At 44.8% G+C, this 5,158-nt stretch overlaps 1 long non-coding RNA gene and 1 other non-coding gene across 2 annotated transcripts in view; both read right to left on the bottom strand.

The window, feature by feature from the left end:
* The window catches only part of LOC116472707 (uncharacterized), a 56,771-nt gene that overhangs the window by 5,664 nt on the left and 45,949 nt on the right, over nt 1-5,158 (bottom strand). The gene's annotated exons all lie outside the window — the stretch shown is intronic.
* On the bottom strand, nt 2,896-2,986 carry LOC116474030 (small nucleolar RNA SNORD88). The gene has a single exon (XR_004249571.1). It is a non-coding gene; the product is annotated as a small nucleolar RNA SNORD88 (small nucleolar RNA).

Raw genomic sequence — 5,158 nt, 5'->3', positions numbered from 1 at the left:
TGAGACAAATCATAAGTGTAATTATTTCCAAGGTTCTATAGTCCTGAAGGTAATATAGGTGTGAGTACTATTGATGATGTTTACCATTGCAGGAACCCTATATTTAGAGCTCCCAAGTCCTTCCAAATATAAACCCAAAGATCCCAGGACACACACCAACCCTAAACTAGACATTTCCCATGACTGTTATGTAGCACTCTGTGATTATAAGTTGAGGATTTTGTTTGCAGCTGTGGTCTGCAAAGGGTTCCAGGAGTCACAAGAGCAGACTGAGAAGAAAAATCATTGCACTATGGTGCACAGACTACCCTGGAGACAGGAGATTTGCCAGGAGGATTGGTTCAGGGGGATGAGATGAGAAGCAGCTGGGGTCCAGTTTCATTAACTGAAGAGGATAGGAATGAAATAAAAGGTGTAGTTTGGCCTGCAGAGAAGGACACAGATGCAAGGCTGTGAGCAGGAAGCTGGATGGCAGCTGAGCTGGAGCAGAGCCTGTGAGTGAGCAGGGAGGATGAAGCTCTCAGTGGGCCCCGGGGCATGTAGAAGTTACTCCGATCCTCATAGTGCACCAGGGCCCCACACTCAGCAGCCCTCCCTAGGACAGCTGGACAGGTTTCCAGGGAGAAACTCACCTTAGCACCCACCCACACCCCATTTGCTGTTTCTATAGGAAACAGAAAAATGAGCTTTAATCCTCACCATGAAGAGTTCTTACTGGACATAAAGTGGGGTTTCCTAAGGAGGGGAATGAGGTATATATCATCATCTTTCCTGGAGTCCTTTCAGCAGTCTTCTGAGAGATGGGTCGTGACCATTTTTGAAGATCCAGGGTGAAAACCATCAGCCACCCAGCCTTGACTATCAGACACCATGCCAAGCCCTTTGCATGCATTGCCCCACTTATTCCATGGGCAACTCTGTGAGGAAGGTACTGCTCTTCCCACACACAGATGAGGAAGCTGAGGGTCCCACAGGCTCCCACACTTGGGAAGCCTTGGAGCCAAGACAAAAGTGCAGCCACAGAGGCCTTATTACATGTCAAGGAGTTTAAGTTTTGTTTTAAGAAAATTGAAAAGTGCATGGGCAGCTTTGAGCAGGAACATGATACTGTCATGTTTTAGAAAGAAAGTTCTGTCTACAATGTGGAAAATAGACTGAAAAAAGGATATGACTGGAGACAGAAAACTAAGTGAAAGATGATGGAGGGCAAAACTAGATCATGGCAGTGGGGATGGAGAGAAGTAGACAGTTTGGAGCAAGAGAAGAGGTTAACAGGACTTGGTGGCTGACTGGTGAATGAGATAAGGAAAAGGTTTGAAGAGGATCAGAGCGTTGCTCCAAACTATGCCACTGTGGCAAATTGGTTATTTTGAGCTGAAGGCAATGGAGAAATGGCAGATACAGGAAGTGCTGTCTGCCCTCCCCTTTTCTGCCTAAAAGGAGTATGTAAATTTCCCCTGAGAAAGGTGCTCTCATTCTACTAGGAAGAGGCGAATATGCTTATCACTAGGGATGGGGCGTCAATGCCAAGATGAGTCTGTACAAACCTTATTAAAATTGCCCTTACCTTCCATCAGTTTCCCCGATATGTTTCCTAGTCACTTTCCCATCCCCCTTCCAGCCCAAACCCTTTTCCTTTGTCATGTCTCCACAATGTATTGTTCTATGTTAAAATGGTACACAATTCTCAAATCTAACTGCTTTAGAGTTTTCACTTTCTTCTGTGAAGTCCTCCATGCCACATAGAAATATTAACGTCAGATAAAAATCTATATTTTTTCCTATTAATATTTTTTCCCTGTTAATCTGTCTTTTGGCAGTTCAATTCAGAGACCCAAGCATGGAACTTAAATAGGTAGAGGAAAAAGTCTTTCCTTCCCTGCAGCATCAAGTATAATGCCCAGGATTTTGGCTTGGGCAAGGGTATGGAGGGGGCTGCCACTCACTAAGGTAGAGAGCACAGGCGAGAAGCAGGTTGATTGGCGAGCGGTGTCCACAAGGGTTATTTAGGCCTGCAGAGCATCCAAGTGAGGCTATCTAGTGGACAGTTGAAAGTGTGGGTCTGATGCTACAAATAGAAGCCTAACGTGGAGATGTGTTTGGACATCACAAATATCTAGATGGAGTAGGTGAATTATGAACTCTCCCAGGGAAAAGCCAGGAGTAAGAAGAGAAGAAAATCTAGGTAAGGACTCAGGAACCCTAATATTTACAGACAAGCAGAAGAAAAGAGCCGACAAATATTTTTAAAAGTGGCTAGTTATATAGGAGAAATGCCAGAGAATAAAAAAGGAAAAAGGTAATCAGTGTGTATCAAACCACTACATCAGTAAGTGCTACTGACCCACGTCCTAAATCATCTTGAAGCCATCTCTGCTAGTACCATCTTAGGATATATCACCATCATTCTTGCCTGAAGTCCTGCAACAGGCTTCTAATTGGTCTCCACATTTCTGCTCCTGCCCCCTTGGACACATTTTCTACACAACTTCCAAATAGATTTTTGCTTTAAAATTCTTATTTTGCACTTAGACTAAAATTCAAACTCCATTTTATGACCTGCAAGGCCTTGTGTGATTTGGCCCCTTCTGACTACTTCTTTCTTTCTTTCCAATCTCTCCCTTAATACCCTTCTGCCACAGTGGACTTTGAACACACGCAGCTCTTTTTTGCCCTAGGGCCCTTGCACTAGCTGTTTTGTCTGCCTAAAACCCTTTTCACTTCCTTTTCAAATGGCCAGGTCTTCTCATCCTACAGATCCTAACTACCTCCTCTTCAAAGAGGTCTTCAATGGCCCCTCTAGCTAAAATAGAGTCAGCCCCCCCTATAGTTCTCCATCATACCATTACATTTTTGCTTTTTTCATAATACAAACCACTGTATAATTATTTTTCTTTTTCTCTCAGATCCCCAGGTGTCAAAGGTCTTGGGGAACACTGGGTCCTCCGGAGTGATCAGAGCCCAGTGCTGGACATCATGGGATGTAATTTTTTAATTTATTCATTTCTTTTTTTTTTTTTTTTTTTTTTTTTTTGTCTCTCACACAAGACTGTAAGTTTGATAAGGAGGAGCCCCTTACCTGCTTTGTTCTCCATTGTATGCCCAGCACCTAGCTCAGGGATCTATCATTTAAGAATGCATGAAATTGTAACAGAAAACTAACAATAGCTTAAGCCAAGAAGTTTTTCTTTTCCCACATAGCAAGAAATCCAGAGACAGGTTCAGTACTTGATGCTGATGTCTCTGCACTTGCCTTTCTCTCTCCCTCAGGGCTGCAAGACGGCTGATGCAGCTCCTGCCATCTCATCCATGTTTAAGGCAGGAAATTAGGGAGATGAGGACAGGCTGTATCAGTTGCATCTGTCCCATTTTATGAAGAAACAGAAGCTTTCCCAAAAGTTTCCCCATCAGAGTTCTACTTTTATCTCACAGGCCAAAACTAACACACAGGGCCATCCATAGCTGCAAAGGGGAGTGTGTGTTGGGCTTTGCAGCCTCTATAGTGAAGAGCAGCAAGGAAGCAGAATATTCAGAATGGCTTTGAGGTAGCTGATCAACAGCGTCTTGCAAGGGGACTATGTGAAGATGTGTATACATGAGGTCAAGAGTTTGGGAAGATGGGAAATAGCTGGAGAGATGAGTTGAGGCCAGATTGCAGAGGATCATAAAGACTTCAATTCTATATTCTCACTTCTTTTTTTTTTCTTTTCTTGAGAGAGAATCTCACTGTGTCACCCAGGCTGGAGTGCAGTGGCGTGATCTCGGCTCAATGCAGCCTCCGCCTCCTGGGCTCAAGCAATTCTCCTGCCTCAGCCTCCCAAGTAGCTGGGATTACAGGTACATGCCACCATGCCCAGCTGATTTTTGTCTTTTTAGTAGAGACAGGGTTTTCACCATGTTGGCCAGGCTGGTCTTGAACTCCTGGCCTCAAGTGATCCACCCACCTCAGCCTCCCAAAGTGCTGGGATTACAGGCATGAGCCACCACACCCGGCCTGTTCTCACTTCTGAGCCAAGCACATGAGCTAGTGCTCAGGAGCACTAGCAGCCTCCCCTCATGATGTCTCCTGCTTTCCCCATCTCTCCTCTCTCCCACTCTGAAAACCCAAAACAGTGGAGCATGGTCAAGATGAGGAAGGGAGTCCCCTACCCACAGCGAGGCCATAGCAGGTGACTGGATGATAGTGATAGAGTGAATTAAGAGAAAAGGGGATTAGAAGCTAGGAAAATGAAGGAAGTTTATCCTTGTTCTGGACTTAAGGATGAAAAACAGAAGCAATGAGACCAGGATTTCTAATTGTCCATCTGTGGATTAGTGAAGCAATATTTCTTCCTGATTCCCAGTCATCCTCTTGTCAGTATCTTTCCCAAAATACACTGATGGAAAAACCCTCTGGCCCCATCTCACTCCTCTCTAGGACCTGGATTAGAGCATATGGCTAATATTTTAGATTGTAAATTGGAAAGCAGTAACCAGAAGAATACAGATATTAATAAAATCTAAACTGTACTCTAGGTTTAAAGCTCAGGAGCACAGCCTTAAGGCTGCTGCCTCGGCCAGGCGCATTGGCTCACACCTGTAATCCCAGCACTTTGTGGGGCAGAGGCAGGTGGATTGCTTCAGGTCAGGACTTCGAGAGCCACCTGGCCAACATGGTGAAATGCTGTCTCTACTAAAAATACAAAAATTAGCCAAGTATGGTGGCATGTGCCTGTAGTCCCAGCTACTCAGGAGTCTGAGGTACAAGAATCATTTGAACCCAGGAGGCAGAGGTTGCAGTAAGCCAAGATCGCGCCACTGCACTCCAGCCTAGGTGACAGAGCGAGACTCTGTCTCAAAAAAAAAAAAAGCTGCTGCCTCTGCAGATCAACATATATGAGGATGATCTCTCTCTTCCAGAAGCCATCTTCCCGAGGCAAGAATATTCCTTTTGTTTTGTGAGCTTCGCCCAGTAAAATTTGTTCTGGGTGTCCCACAGCACACCACCACATTCTCACGCTCATGTGAGTGTTTAAGGGCCCCGGGTGACTGTATATAAATACAGTGGAAGGCCTGGCTGAGCTCAGGGAGTTAGTTGGTCATCACTTGTTTAAGAAAGACCTCCATAATTACGTTTGGCTTCTCCACTCCTGAGTAATGTTACTTTGATCTTGAGCAC

The sequence above is a fragment of the Hylobates moloch genome, unplaced genomic scaffold, assembly GCF_009828535.3.
Source record: "Hylobates moloch isolate HMO894 unplaced genomic scaffold, HMol_V3 SCAFFOLD_8, whole genome shotgun sequence".
Taxonomy (NCBI): domain Eukaryota; kingdom Metazoa; phylum Chordata; class Mammalia; order Primates; family Hylobatidae; genus Hylobates; species Hylobates moloch.
The sequence above is the reverse complement of the archived record's forward strand: the minus strand, read 5'-3'. Positions and strand labels throughout refer to the sequence as shown.